The following is a 16,375-nucleotide window of genomic DNA, read 5'->3' on the forward strand; positions in this document are numbered from 1 at the left end:
AGCTGGCCAGCAGCAGTGGTTATATTTTTTCCTCCACTGACCTCTGCACTTGAATGTTATTCTCCAGATAGTTAAGGTGGGATGGAGCTGAAAAATAATGACATCTGCTAAGCACAGGGTGGATTTTCCTTCTGACAATAGCTGGTCAAAGTTTGCAATGCCTGTAGCACTGGAATGATGCTGCTTGATTCAGTTGCCATTCAGAAATGAAAAAAAAAATGTATAATAGGGGCATTTTTCTGCAAAACATAAATTGAAATATCTGTTTCAGGAACATTGATACACTGTTCGTTTGAAACCATCCTGTGCTTTCTTCAACCCCAGCGTTTCAGGGTGGGGCTGCAGCACCCAGCTTACACTTCCAAGGGAAATTTGTTGCTCCCAATGCTCTTAACTGCCAGGCTCTGTTACATCTTTTATGTGGAACATTAAGCTGTCAGTGTCACTCTCCCGTCGTTAGACAAACAGTTTGCTTCCCAGCTGCAAAGATGATGAAAGGGTATCATATACTCTTCAAGAAAACCACCCCAAATTTTATAAACGTGGACTCGGAGTCCATGCTGACATTCTTATCTGTCAGGGAGGCTTATGTTGCTAAAGACATGGTCAGAGGGAGTAAAACATGGGCCACAATGTCTTTGATCATTTGGAGCATCACAGATTGTTCAGAGCTTGCAACATCAACATTATTCTTATTCTTGCATAGATGTTGCGAAACATCATCTTCCTACATTCTCCTCACAGTATCAGCATGTGGTGTCAGAGCAGACAGCAGATCACTGCTATTGATCAGCTGAGCACAGCTGTCAGTGGTCTACTGGAACAGGGCAAAAGTTACTGTATAAATGTAGCACATGGCCACTTAGTTCTCAGGCAACATTCAAAAAAATACTTAACCCAGTTAAGAGTAGAGAAACAATTCATCACTTGGACTTGGATCTATCCATGTGAAAACAACTGCTGCTGTTTTATCCGATAATGAGTTTACATTAGCAGAGGCATGCCTGTGAAAGTCTCTTAATGAGATAATGTGGGACACTGCTGCCTCCTCCTCTGTTCGTGTGAGTGCTGGATGCTCCTACCATGTATCCATGTCAGACTGCTGTTGCATTGCTAGTTAGAAAATGCCATTAGAGAGAGATAACGAAACAGAAGGGGAAATTGTTCAGTTCATAAAAGGGAATCAGGCATCAGGTTACATGAACTGAAAAAACCTGGGCTTGCAGATTTACATTTAAAATGAGTTTAGGGAAAAGTGCACTCACACGACTGCTGTCTCCTCCACTCCTGCTCCCAGACTTCATCTGCCACTCAGCAAACTATTCAGTTTGAACATGACCCCTCAAGCTGGAACAGTTTTACCAGGGGCTCCAGCAGCTGTTGTCTTGCAGCCATTCCCCCTCGCTTCAAATGGGAAATCCATCACAGGGCACCCACTGGGAATCAGGCCAGCTGTCTACCCTGAATCTCAAAAGGGTTCTGTGCCAGTCTGCCAACCTGCTCTTGGCTGATACTGCCTTGAAAACTACACTCCTTCCTACATCATGCCATCAGCTCCTTAGAAGAGATGTGTTTTCTTCTCAGCTTTGGTTTCCTGCCCAGATCAGAAGATTAAAACCCCTCCACTTCTTCTCCAAGTGTCTCATAAAGGTGAATGTTTGGAGTTCTAGGACCAAAACAAAAGTCTGGTCTGTGATTTGTTTTCCACACTGGTTTCCCTCTCTTTGCACAGTTTTCAGCCAGGGGAAGAAGATTGGATCATCTCATTTACAAGGACTGGCTGAGGGAGCTGGGCTTGTTCAGCCTTGAGAAGAGACAACTGAGAGGTGATCTCATCAATGTCTATCAGTATCTGAAGGGAGGGTGTCAGAGGCTGGAGCCAGGCTCTGCTCAGTGGTGCTGAGCAGAAGGACAAGAGGCAATGGGCAGAAACTGGAAGACAGGAGGTTCCATCTGAACATGAGGAAGAATTTTGCTGTGCAGGTTCTGTGTGCACAGAACAGATTGCCCAGAGAGGGTGTGGAGTCCCCCTCTCTGGAGATATTCCAGAACTGTCTGCACACAATCCTGTGCATTGTGTTCTGGGATGACCCTGCTTGAACAGGGAGGATGGACCTGCTCCAGGTGACCCAACGTGGTTCCTTCCAGCCTGAATCATTCTGTGATTCTGTGAAGATGCCATATATAGCAGGGATACACTCCCGTGATAGTGGTCATGACTAGGCATTGCTAACCAGCTTCCTTCCAGCTCACTGCCAGCCAGGCAGGCCAGCATGACCTGACAGGGAGAAGGGAGAAGGCTCCAAAATGGAGCAGACCCAGCAAAAAACATGCTCTGTATGAACCATGGTTTGATGTGAACTCAGAGCTAAGAAATTTGGGTGTAAATACTTATCTGAACCATTTTACATAACTTCGTCTTCCTGTCATGTTTCACTAACTGATTCCCTCTCCCTTACTGCTAATATACAGTTCCAAACAAACAAAATAATTTCTTAAAATATGCAGTCTGGTGGCAGTAAATCAGTTTGCAAGGACACACTTTGAAATATTTCCTTTTCCTTCCAAGAAATGGAACCCTGCTGGCTTATTTTAAAGTGTCCCATACAAGCAGGACTGGGAGAAACAGTTCTTGTCTGCCAAGGGCCAAGTGGGTTTTCCACCTGGAGGTGGAAAGGAGGTGGCTGGGGATTAGCTTAATTCACACTAATCTATTCCATGCCATTTTTTTCCCTGCTCCCATGGATTATTTGTGCCTTCCTTGGAGTCTGGAGCAATGCCAACAGTGGATGGCAATAAGGGAGGATGTCCTGCAAAGCATGGAGGGGACTGTCACCACACAGAGCACCAGTCTTCCTGACTGAAGCAGGTCTCTCTGAACAGCTGATGTAATGGGGATATTCTTAAATGGCACTGGGCTGGAACCCAAATAAGAACACTTGGAACTTGTCATGGCTTGGGGCTGTGTTTCTGGCTACTGAGCACAGCTTTGCCTTGTCCTCCACCAGCAATGCCCATGCCTGGAGAACAGCACAAATGTTCAGGGTCCCAAAGCAGAGCAAAACTCTCAGCTGTCACTCAAAGACAGGCACCTGAAAAGGGGCCCAAAAGCTTTAAGCAAGAAGGCAAACCACAGCTCTCATCCATCAGCTGTGCCTCTGTAAAAAACATGGTGCTCTGTGCTCCCTCATGAGGTCCCAGAATCAGACAGAGAGGTGAAAACTGATGAATTCAAGAATAAAAAAATACCCTGCTATTTCCAAGCCTCAACCCTGATACAGGGTTGGTGGACAGAATCTCTGAAAATTACAGGCAGACTGCTGAGAACTTTAACTTTCACAGGTGGTTTTTTCTCTGTAAATCTTAATGTTCAGCAGGAGAGGGGTGTTTATGTATTCTGGGACAACAAAAAAAAACCAACACTGCATGAAAAATGCTTACTGCTGGTGAGGATAATTCTTAGTCATCACCTGCAACAGGAATAGGCCCTGAACATCCAAAGGATACACTATCAAAGTGTTTCTTGAATCAATATCAATTTGAAAAACTTTGAACAACACAAATGCCAGTCTCTTCTCTGTCACTAGCACAGCACAGCAAATCACTAATTGATGGAAACTGACGAGATCAATAAATATTGATGTTGATTCATAAATACTTCTGAATTTCAAGCACTTGGCCTGGCAAGATGTGAACAGCTGCTAGAGGAAGCACTTCCTTCCCCCTTCTAGTACTGGCACAGGAGGTTGAAAGCAGGGAGAAAACCTTGTTTTGCAAAATTTCTTCACCTTTTCTTGGAGGTCCAGACAGTTTTGTTGCAATTCTGATGTAAATTTGAAATATGTGTTGACAATGGATTAGACCAAACAGCTGACACCTGTTGGGATTTTCCTGAAGTGCTTCTTCCCATGGTGAAAACCCATCACAACAAATTGCCCCTACATGTTTTGATATCATTTTATATCAGGACTCTTTCCTCATTCCTTTCCTTCCTTTGAACCAGTGATGAAAGCCACCCCAGGAACATCTCACAAGGAATTCTTGCCTCTCTAGCTCTGAAGAAAACCTCTACACAACTCCACATACATATATGGTCTCTGGCCTTAAGCTGAGGCATACTCTGACAATGAGCATGACATCAGTGATCAAAAGGTACAGATACCACTCACATGGGAAATCAGAGGGGGCACACTTTTATAAAACCCTTTGGACCATTTAATTTAGGTTGGTACTGTGGGGTAGAAGTTTCTGTTATGAAGTTGTACATACATAACATTGGAAGGGAACTTGCTGGGTTTCACAGTATAAAAATTCATCAATGAGGCCAAAGTAGATTAAGAATCATGTTCTTTCTTTAAAAAAAGCAAATAAACAGTCCACTGAATTGAGCTTTGGCAAAATGAAAAACTTGCAGAGCAGCCAAACCTGACGAACAGAAAAATGTAACACATTCCTTAGTCTCTTTTAAATAACTCCTTTTCTCCCTGCCTCTTGGTTCAAAACCCCTCCTCCTGCCATATTAAAAATTAAAAGCTCATAGACAGCTGGATCTGCTCAGCTGCAGAATTACTTCAGCCTTTCCTCTCAGTGCTTCTGAGCATGAGTATGGTGGTCCAGACCCTACTGGGCCCAGATTAACTTTGAGTGCTTGAAATGCAGATTACCCAGGTCTGGCGTGTGACAAAGGAAAATATAAACTGCACAAGGAAGAGAAAGTGCAAACCACAACAGTTTACAAAGCAGAAATGCTCCAGGTCTCCTGAGCAGACAGTGCAGCTCCACTTGACACTGGTACAAATCCTCACCTCTCCCAGACACAGAGCCAGGGCAAGGCCAAGGTGCCAGTGGCCCACAACAGCCCTGGGAGAGTGACCAGAGACTCACCATGCTCAGAGCTGCCTTGGCCTTTGCTCAGGGATAAAGGAGGCTGGTTTCCAAGCCAGCTTCCCCCAGCCCTAATGCAAACTTGAACAAATCGTGCTCCCCAGGGAAGTTCCCCAGTTCCCCCCTGATGCTCCTGCAGGCAGAGGGTCAGTGGGTGACCCTGGCCCCTCCACCAGGCCACCGCCAGCACTCGAGCTTAAGGACTGAGTGAATGTGGCTTCATGTTGAGTGATGGTGCTTCTCCTCTATTTACAATGATTAAATCATTTTATTTGCAGCTTGGCCAGGGAAAGGACTTTGAGAAGAGGCAGCTCTGTACATCTGGATTTCATTAGAGTTGAACATTAATCCCTTTATGCCTTATAAGCACCCCGTTAGCATTATACAGACTCGGCAGTTGTTAAATGGTATTTGCAGAGCTGGCTGGCTGAAAAATGGGTTAATCAACAGCATCTCTGCTAGCACTCACACCATGAAAGGCATTTTCCTCCTTCTGCTGCTTGCTCATCTGCCTGTCAGCATCCATGTGGGCACACTCATAGTAGCATTTACTGTCAAACTACTTCTCAAACCCTAGAATAGATTTGTGCTGAATTGCAGGATATAATTCCACAGAATTCTGCAGTTGATTGAAATGGAAAATAGACATCCTAGTCTCAAATGAGGACTCAAACATCATGAATTTCAGTGGAGCTGTGAGTCTAAAGTTACATGAGCTAGGCGAATAAAAGTAGATTTTGGCTTAAACAATCACACTTTTTTGCCAGTTTTTGGAGTTGCAGGAAGGCATTAAGAGTTGAGCAATGATAGAGGCCAAGAGAGAGACACAGCTCAGCAGCTGAGAAGAGGTCAAGAAAGGAATGGCAGGAGGGAGCAGCGAAGCCCATGTGAAACTGAAGGTGCAAAGGAGAGGTTTGAAAACACAGCCTGAAGAGCTGCCAGCAGGCTGTGAAAGGGAAGGAAGCTGATCAGAGCTGATGAGGAGCTTGAAGATCAAATAACCTGGAGGCCATGGGAGAGTTTGCCAAAGCTAGCAAAGAAATGTGCACATTCTTTTACTAAAAAGAATGCTATGAAGCAATGCAAGTCAGGCTATGTGGCCTTAAAGAACACATCCCATTCTTTGATGGCATGAGAGGTGGAAAAATACAAACAGTGGAATCACTACTATGCACATAAAGTTCCTTACACAAGGCTGTTATAATTATTCCACAGGAGCAACTGCTGCAAGCCACTGCAGAAACTCAGAGATGAGCCAAAGAAAAGAAACAACAAAGGCAGAAAATCTTGTTCCCTTGAAGGCAGTAATAAAATGCCAGTGTTCTGCAGGGGATGGGGGTGGTGAGAGTGGGTATATCATCCCCTGGCAAACAGAGTAAGGCTAAAGCAGAGTAGTGACCCCTCATGCCCCATGCAAGGGCACAGGATGGGTTGTGGGGGTTGGATCTGTGTGACAGAGGGATGGAGGTTCACCTGCCCCCAGGAGCACCTGGAGAGTGGCCATGGGGCTTTTTGGAGATGTTGTTCTCTGTGCCTCCATTTCCAGTACAGCCTGAAGGGGCAGGTGATGGAAAACTTCAAGAAACATTCCATTTAAAGACAATTATTCTATTCATATATTTATTCCCTGCTTGAATTTCTCACAGTATTTCTTTTTCACTTTTGCCTTAACACCTACAGTGTGAAAACTGTATCAGCTGGTACTAGGCTAAATACAGGACATACTGTGGGGTACAAATGACCCCAAGGGCTTCTTAATCTACCTGTTATGCCCCATTTCCCATTACTTGGGCTTAACATGTTTATGCATAAACTAATACCTCCAATCATGAGTATTTCCACAGGTCTTTGGTAAACACTTTATAATTTGACATAATTTTTCTGATATTGAGGTGTTCAGAGCAAAAAAAATTATCCAGCAAGATTTACACAAGAGCTACATAGAATTTATATATGCCATTACTTAGCTGTTAGTTCCTACTAGTTCTACTAATTTTCAGGAGGGAAATTTTCCTCAGGTTGAGTAGTAGCCTCTTCATGAGCAATGCCTACACAAGGAAACGTGCACATACACATCTGCATACACACATAATACATGCACAAAGCTCTTCAGGTTATAAATTTCCCAATAAATGTAGCAGGCAACTTCAAAACCAAACCAAGCCTTTAAATAGGAATTATGAAATATAAGTTTTAAATCACAAAAACATCCTGTTTTGCTTTCTCTCTCACATGCCACAAACTGGGCTCCACCCTAGCTGTTTTCCAAGGGGCTAACTATGGGTGCCTGGTTTTGGAAACTTTCATGTCCTTATCTGTCCTGCCACTTGCTCTGTGGGAACATGAGGAGGGCAGCACAGTGCACAAGCAAAGAAGGGTTGATCTCTAGTGCATGGGTACTGAGCACCCATCCCTGAGCCAGCTCCTCTTCCCACACCTCAGGAAGAAATGCAGAGAAGTGGGAGACAGAAGAAGCGGGGTTTATTGGTTATTAGCTTTGTTTCAAACTACAGTGACTGTCACACTTCCAGCCTCTGGATGAAGTGGAGAAGATGCTGTTAAGGAAACTTTCTGTTTGCTCTGTTAGATGTCAGCACCCACAGTGCTGCCACTGCCTTGAGGAGATGTCAGTCCCTCACCAGCAGCGCACAGAGGGGTGGGGAGCTGCCAGGGTAGATTTCCTGACTTAGCTGAGAAACCATCCATGTGGCTCGGTGTGCACCGCAGCACCACACTTCAGCACGGCCCCCGGGTGACCTCTGCACGGCAGACACTGTCAGACACCGCGGGTGTCCCCTGAGCCAGCTCCTGGCTGGGCGCTGAGGGGTGTCCCCTGAGCCAGCTCCTGGCCAGGCACTGAGGGGTGTCCCCTGAGCCAGCTCCTGGCCAGGCGCTGAGGGGTGTCCCCTGAGCCAGCTCCTGGCTGGGCGCTGAGGGGTGTCCCCTGAGCCAGCTCCCCCATGTGACATCGCGGGATGTCCCCTGAGCAGTGCTGCCAAGCAGCCCATGTGCTGCCTGTGCTCCAGAGGCTGCTGAGGGTTCATTTGAGACAGGTGCAGGGTGACACAGGTGTGACCGCACACAGGTGATACAGGACACAGGTGAACAAGTCTGAGAGGCTGAGTGCTGCTGTGGGTATTCTCAGAGGTGTTTGTATCCAGATCTGCTGGGAGCTCTTGCTCCAGCAAGATCTGAATGGTGTCACTGGTAAGAGTGGAGGGTGAGTGGTATATGGATGAAGGTGAACAGAACAAACACAGGAATCTGGGGGTGTTTTGGAGGGTGCTGGTGTGACAGAGGGGTGGTGAGCCTGGGGCAGGCAGGAAGATGGAGTATGGCGTGCTGATGAAATGCTGTCCACGAGGGACTAGGAAAGCATCCACAAGGATCTCTGCATTGGAGCTGCAAATCAGAATCTTATGCATTGCAAGCAGGAGAGGATCTGAGATCCCTCATCACTGGTCATGAAGAACAAGCATCCGCTACATTTTCAGGTTAATTAAGAGAAACCATATTCATGGTACATTCCTCATCATCTCCCATACCTGTGAAGTAAAACCAGTCTGACTACACAGGTGATTGAATCACATACCCTGGTTACAACCTAAAAGAGTTCCAAGCCCCTGGAGCTAGCTCCTCTGCGAAGACAAGGCCACTTCCCAAGTCTGGGGCCAGCTCAATTGAATTATAATTAAGGAAGGTGGAGCACCAAGAAGCGTAAGCAATCACCAAGACCAGAGCCATGTCAAGTGATCTGCATGTGGGTTCAGCCAAAACCTAAAGTGCAACAGCACTTAAAAGACAGGTAAAAAAAAAAGGAACAGTGTCCAGTGCTGTTGTTGCAAAGACCTTTGCTGAGCACCCAGAGACTGCAAGGGAGACACACACTATTATTACGTATCCATGCCTATCCAAAATCAGGCTATGCAACCATCCAAAGTGTGGTATGATGTTTGAGAGGGATTCCCTGAGGCCACTGACTCTCAGAAAATTTAAATCTTTTTAAACAGACAAACTCTAATATTTATTTTCCTCATGGAAGGAATCTATGTTAATTTTTAAGACCTCACTAGAGGGCGATAAATAGATGGGCTACAACCAATGCCCGTGCAGGCAGAGATCTTGGAGAAAACTGGTCAGCTGCAGGCTCAGGGGATAGGTTTAAAAGGTCTGTGCTTACCAAGACAGCCTCCTGAATACCCCTCTCTGCTTCACAGACTAAATACTTTACTTCTCTCTAGCTGTTCACTGGAAAGCACCAGCCCAGGGGCCCAGGAAGTTTACCCAGGAACCAGGTGTGAGCCAGGTCTCAGTGAGGCACTGGAAGCTGTGTCATGACCAGGAATATTCCCATTTGTACATAACCCATCAAATACCAGTGGTTTAATAAGCTGAAAGTCATGCTGGACAAACTGATGACCTGGTCCTTGAAGGCATCAGTGGAAGGCTGAGGTGAAGTGCCTCGTCCTGCTTTGTCCATCTGGGGAATACAATCTATGTAGAGCATCATGCTCCTGCAGGAGCAGATGTTCATGGCCCTACTGCTGTGCAAGTGAAACCCTGGCTGTAATGATGAGGCAAAAGCACTGCTAAGGATCCCCATTTTCCATCATTTTCAGATAACGTGGAGTTGCCACATCACAGCAACACTCTAGGTTGACACAAAGGCATCAAAAAGCAGGGGTCTGCTTAGGAAACGAATGTTAAGGAATGTTCTAAATATTGAACAACATCAGAAGGTAAAGGGAAATCCAGCCACCTGTGTCTTAGGTAGAGCTCATAGGAAAAAACTACAAGTGGCTTTAAAGAACTTGCAGCAAAAACTGCAATAAGCCATTACTCTGGATCACAAGGATTTCACTGACTGTGGGCACATTCCAGCCCCTGGCAAACATTAAAAATATTACAACTAGCTGCAAATTTTTATTATTTTTTTTTTTTTAACAGAACTTGCTATTTATTCCAGTGGAAACTCCCCGAAAAGAAAATTGTTCCACTCAGCTACTGTTTGTGTTGGATGATTCATTTGAGAATTTCAAACTGGCATTTTGGGAAATGCTTACAGTTTTCTCTCTTATTTTCCATTATTTCAGGCTAACCTTATGCTAATACGATATTTTGCCGTTCGCTCTGTTGAGCTGAAAAATCACTAAGGGCAGCTGCGGCTCCGTGAAGCCCGGGCCGCCCTGTCCGGCCGCAGCCGGTGCCGCCAGCTGCCTCAGCAGCTGCTGCGGGGAGGCAAAGGGACGAGGCAGCGATGGCAGGGTACCGCCTGTCCCTCTGTCCCGACACGAGCAGAACGCACCCCCGACAGCTCCCGCGGCTGCAGCGCCCCGGCGCTCCCGGAGCCCCGCGAGTCCCGCACGGCCCCGGCCCCGCACACGCCCCCGGCCCGTCCAGCGCCCCCCGATCCACCCCCGCGGAGCCTCCCGCTGCCCCGGCGCCGAGAGCTGCGGGACTCCTGCCCCGGCCCGCAGCGCGGCCACCCCGGCGGTGTCGAAGCCGGCCCGTCCCCGCTCGGTACTCGCCTGGCTCCGCGCGGAGCCCGCGGCGCAGCTCGGGGCGCGGCCGCGCTCTCATGCCCGCGGCAGCGGCGCGGCGCGGCCCATGGCCGGTGCCCGGTGGCCCACGGCCGGTGCCCGGTGGCCCATGGCCGGTGCCCGCTGGCCGGTGCCCGGTGGCTGCTGGCCGGTGGTGCCGCCGGCCCCAGCGCTCGGTCCCGGAGCGGCGGCGAGCGGGGCGGGCGGGGCGGAGCGGGGCCGGGCGGGGCCGGGCCGGGCGGGGCCGCGGCGCCCCCGCCCCGAGCGCGGCCCCGGCGGCCGGACGGCCGAGCCCCGGGGGCCCGCGGGAGCCCCTTCGGGCACGGGAAGGGCTTCTGGGGCTGCCCGGAGCTGCCTCCGCCGCAGCTCGCGGTGGCCGCGATGCCCAGGAGCCCGGAGCTGGTGCGGAGAAAGAGCGACCCAGAAAGTGACGCTGCGAGTTCGATTTTCTGGGCAAACGCGGTGGGAGAGCCGAGAAGTGACGGGAGCCGCGACAGCCGGACACGTGTGTTCTGGAGGGCCGCTCGTCCTGCACGCCAGGGCACCTGAACACTCTGTTTCGCACTCTAGGACTCTTAAGGCTCCTCTCGTGGGGATTTTTGCCATACCGGAGAGCGCAGAGCGGGGTGTGCCAGCCCTCAGAGACTGGACCGGGCTCCTGCTGCGCTCCATTTCTGGTGCTGCCTAGAGTGGGCTCTGCCCGGGGGCTGTCTGCCAGGCTGGGGCTTCTCGTACCAGTTATCATAGAGAAGGCAGGAAAAGCAATAGGGGCCCAAGCGCATTCTTTTTCTGCCCCCTCGTCCCCTCCCAAACTCATTTGAGGGTTTCAGTTGTTGTTGTGTAGGAAGTTTCCTTTAGAAAGTTTTCTGTCTGCACTGCAGGGAAAATTTGTGTCTATGGAGAAGTCTGTTTGTGTTGAGAAAGAAGCCTCTTGAGAGACTATTCCAAGGTAAACACGTACCAAGGGCACACACTTTCACAGTTCTGTCACTTTGAGAAATATCTGTGCTATAAAATCCTCTCTGGAGATGTGCTGAAAGGGATATATTACATGAGAAAAATGTACTCTAATCCACGTTAAGCTATTTTGATCTCTTTTACGTCACAGGTTCAGTTCTGCAAACTACTTAAAGTGTTAAATAAATGGAAGTCTTTAGAAAACAAGAGTGTATCACATCTCAGTCACACAGACTGTCTTGGAAGGTCAAAAGATTTTTAAAAACTATGAAGAAATGTGAAGAATACTGTATTTGCCATCTGGTACTCCATGGTCTGAGCTTTGTTTTTTCTCTGCATACAAGATTTGACAAGTTGTGAAATTTCGGGAATGACGTCTCCTCTGTCTCTAAACAACCCTTACAAGTACTTTTGAATGTAAGATATATAAGAGACATTTTTGGAAAATGAAAGAGTAGCCCCCTCCCCCCCATAAAAGTGATTTGCCTTTAAAAAGACAAAATAAAGCAGCCAGTCCCCTCCTTCCCTTCCTCCTCCCCGCCTATCCCCCCCCTCGCCTCCCCACACACATTCATGGAGTATTCCAAACTATGCAGTCCCTCCCCATCAGCTCTCATTCTCCTGGGAAATACCTCAGGAGCCATTTCCTGTAAGCAAAAAGGTACCACTGGGACAGGCTAATTTAAGGCTGCAGTCAAGACTAATGCTTGTTAGTGCTTTTCATCCATATTTTTCCATGTCTAGTGTCCACAGTCTCAATATGGTTGTGCTTACTGTTGTAGCAACAATACAATAACTAAAATGGCACAGCCTTTTCCAAAGGATTCCCATAGATAAAATTTCTTGATATTTTCTTTCCAAAGTACCTCTTTCATAATCTATGAGCAGTAAAGGTTTCCTCTGCAGTTGTAAGTTCCTCTGAATTCTGAGTTTAACAACACTCCTTACACTAAATAAAAATGCTTTAGAATCTCTAAGATTATTACATGTAAAATAATACAGTAATAATTACATTATTACTGGTAGCTGGGTGGATTTCAGCTGTGTTCCTTTATCTTCACTGCTGGGCAAGGGGATTCAGGAGATCTGTGTGCCATAGGTCACAAAAATGTACCAAGAACAATGGGAACATTTCTCCTAAATTTCTGAGCAAACTTAAACAGAGAATCATCCTCCCTCCTCTTTGCCTCCTGCCTAAGAAACATCCATGAATGATCAGTTTTGAAAGAACAGTGAGTCTTCACATAAAAGAAATCATAAATAGCCCACTGTGTTTTCAAACTAGTTTTTTTATGGTATCACAGCAGCCATGTAGGGAATCAGATATGGAGAAAGGAAATAGTTGTATCGGGCTGGGGTACAAATGCTCAGGCACTCTTTCCAAGGAGCAGAATTAGTGCTGTGGAATTTAGAAAGGTCATCTCTGCTTGTGTTGGCTTTGCCTGTGACTTTGTTGCTCCACTCCATCATCTGTGTATCTTTCTGAATCACTGCAATGCTTGGTTTGTTTTTTTTTTTCCTTTTTGAAATCTGAATACACATCAAGCATGTTTTAAAGCTACAACTGCTCCAAGCCAGCTAAGTTGGCTGCAAGCCTGGATATTATAGGGAGGAATTCAGTCTTGGAAATTTGACAGCATCAATGGACTTTAGGTCCCTGGTGTCTTTCAAAGGGGCCCTGAATGTCACTGCTCCACTGAAACAGCCTTTTCTAGCAGGTAAACCCATCAGTAAATAGATCAAAACCAATTTGTCACAACTGTAGCTCTTAGAGTTAAAGAAACTTATTTAAAAAAGAACTCAGCACCCTCCAAAAAATAAAACCCCAACAGTTTGGAATTTGTTTTCAAAAGGGCATTCAAAATAAATTCTTTGACAACTGTTATTCCAAATGCTTTGGACAAATGCAAACAGCAAATTATCCCATGGGAGGCATCATAGAGGGACCCAGTTCCACACCTCTGGCTCCACCTATATTAGAAAATGAAAAATAAGCCAAGGGATTCCACTCCAATGCAATTGTTTCCTTTGCTGGTCATGGATTTGTTTCAGAACACAGTGCAAGCAGGAAAGGGCTTGGAAAACTCTGCTTGTTTATGGGACAGGGCTGGAAACTTTGCTGCTGTCAGATCTCCATGACGCTGTTGTGGGAGCAGCAGCTCTGAGGTCTCTCTCTGACAGAGCCACTCAGACAGACCAGGGCTGAACAGAAGGAAAAAAAATTATCAACTAATAGGAATCTCTTGTTTTATTCTTTAGAGTTATTGCTTGATAGTGAAGATAAACTATGCGAAAGAGTTTACCAACACACAGCATTGACTGATTCCACCGTGCTCCTGGGTTTGTTTTCCACACTACAGTGCTGCAAACACACAGTGTGACTCAGGGATTGCCATGCTGCTGACACTGCTGCCTGTGCATGTAATTCTCTGATGTCCAGTGGCCCTAATTAGATGAACAAATGTGGGAACTAGCTAAGAAACTTCAGCAAATCTGGGTCTATACTGTCAGTGAGCTGAAACCAGGGGGGACCCTCCTTTTCAAACTCTAACCCTAACCCTTCAAGCACTAAGTCATGGGCTGCATCTGAGAGCAGGAGACTGGGTTAGCTGGAGCATGGGTCAGATCTGTAAAAAAAATCTGTGTTCCTGTGCCATGACTTGGAGGGTAACCTTTGATGTGTGAAGGCCAGCCCATGACATCCTCCCTACACAACGTCATTTAACACAGCTGCCCAGGCTTAATCTTGTTCTCAAGCCAAAGGCTGAGCTGGCCCCTGCTATAGAAGTAATACATCCTATAGTCATTGTGACCTCCTCTCCCTGATTTACATGGTGTTTCCTTTAGCAAGGCTTGCTGGCATCCTGTTTGCCTGGTTCCTTTGTGTGTTGTAGCCTTATTCTGGGCTGAAAATACCATCAGGGTTTCTACACAATGACTGAGCATGTCTGAAGAGCATGAAGGGTACTAAAAGAAATATGCTTCTAAATGGCAGATGCTCCTTTTTCTTTCCTCCTTCTGGGCAAAAAGTCAGTTTTATAAAAGATTTCTTGCCACAGTTCTTGAACCCCCACATCAAGTATGCATTTCCCATGCCACTGGTGCCAGTCATTGCCCTTTCTTGCTCTCAGCCTGAGGACCCTTACCTCTCATGGCTGACTTGCTGCTTTGTAAAGACTTTTTTTCCCAATTAGCAATATGTTCCCTCACTGCCTGCCTAGTACTCATTAGAGTGGGGTGACACATAGTTTTGCTGCTACGTCAGGCAAAAAAATGTATTTACAACATACTCAGGTTCTCCTTCTCAGGTGCACCCTTCCTCTCCCCCCAGCTCGGGGCTGTGCTCCTGTTTGCAAACACAGAGCGTGTCTTGCTGCAGAATTAGGAAACACCTTGATCCTGTTCTGGCCAACGTTATTTGGCCAAGGTGTTGATTCTTTTGTCTCATCTTCTGCATTTCCATGCATACAAGGCCAGCCAGTTCCAGTGGGGTTAAACCATCCTTTGGTTGTAAACACCCACGTAAAAATCCACAATCCACTGAAATTGGTGGGGTAACTCCTTGGTTGCCCCCTGTTCTCCTATTTCAATGAGACTTTAATCACATGAGTAAACCCAGTGAGAATGGGCCATGATTTAGTCAGTGGGATAATTAGGTTTTGCCTTGCTTCTATTTCAGAGTCCTGCAGACTCAGAGGAGAAAGCCTCTGGATTAGCAAAGTTGTACTTTCTAAACAGTTTTGCAGAGATTTGGGAGGAACCAGCAAGGGAAAGAGCTGGAGAACAGGTCTTTAGATCTTTAATAGTAATGGCATGAGGAAGACTCTCTTCCCGTGCCTGTTCTTGTCATTGCCTGCCTGGAAATAGCTTGACACAAAGCTGGTTTGAAAGGGCAGGAATGTCTATTTGCATTGGGACTGCTTAATCAGAGGTAGAATAGCAGACTGGAACTCAGGGCTTGATTCCCAGTTGAAAAGAGCACCTTCCCAGCTCTGCTCTCATACACTGGGTCTTGTTGAGGCAGCTGAAAGGCAGGAGTTCCCTGGATGCAGGAGACCTGTGAGTTCCTTTTTTCCCTGAGCAAAGGCCAGGTCACCCAAGAATTCTGCTTTGTGAAGCTGATGTTGAAGTCTTCTTCATGCAAACTACCCCAGCAGAAGCACTGAAGCAGCAATGATTTGTCCTGTACAGTGACAGAGAATAAGCCTGGGTAAGATCCATTACAGAACTCTAACAGAGGCCCCAAAGCACACTCAGGGGAAACTTTCAAGCGCTGGTAATAGTTTCCCTCCAGGTTCCACCCTCCTGCCTCACTGCAATGTAACATCATTGCAGACAGAGATTTAGTGGTGTTGGATTAATTCCAGGTTTCAGACCTGGTCCTGAACTCTGCCTTTCATCTCTCCTTGGTAGAGGCCTGTTGAAAAGAGCACAGCCTCAGTATTGGTACAGAGGGGAGGACCGCACAGTGGGGGCTTGGGTTTGTTTCTTTTCACTTTCCTTGAACTTGAAAATACCTATTGGGATTCTATACCAACAAAACAACCCTTCTTAAGAGGGACCAAGCATGGGAAATATGAAGTCAAATACTCAATGGAAGCAAACTCAGGATGACAGCAAATGTTACAGTGTGACCTGTGGTGGTGTCTGGTATCTGCTGTAACAGTACACTGAAATAGGGTCATTTCAACAGAAAATACTCTAAATTTTGATAGGCTCAGAGAGCCTTTTCTATGGCCATATGTGACAAAGCTTTTGAAATGTAGTTTAAACAGGTGATTAAAGCTGTGTATTTTCTAAAATAGTTTAAAAGGAGTCGATGTGGTTGTTAAAGTACACTCTATCTCCTCAGACAGTTGAGGAGATCTCGTCAGATGCTGTCAGTGCCCAAGAGAGGCTGGAGTCAGAGGTGTGTGCTGCTTGGTCTGGACATTCAGCAGCTGCTGAAAACCTGAGTGTGCTAAAAAGGGGTTTTGTTGCTCTGTGTCCTCCAA

At 46.7% G+C, this 16,375-nt stretch overlaps 1 protein-coding gene across 2 annotated transcripts in view; it reads right to left on the bottom strand.

The window, feature by feature from the left end:
* The window catches only part of LOC131583403 (rho GTPase-activating protein 20-like), a 30,480-nt gene extending 19,928 nt beyond the window's left edge, over positions 1 to 10,552 (bottom strand). For both annotated transcript variants that reach the window (XM_058847437.1, XM_058847436.1), the window contains exon 1: positions 10,413 to 10,552. The gene's annotated coding sequence lies outside the window, so the exon portion shown is untranslated. The remainder of the gene's footprint in view (positions 1 to 10,412) is intronic.
* Between the last annotated feature and the right edge of the window lie 5,823 nt (positions 10,553 to 16,375).

The sequence above is a fragment of the Poecile atricapillus genome, chromosome 12, assembly GCF_030490865.1.
Source record: "Poecile atricapillus isolate bPoeAtr1 chromosome 12, bPoeAtr1.hap1, whole genome shotgun sequence".
NCBI lineage: Eukaryota > Metazoa > Chordata > Aves > Passeriformes > Paridae > Poecile > Poecile atricapillus.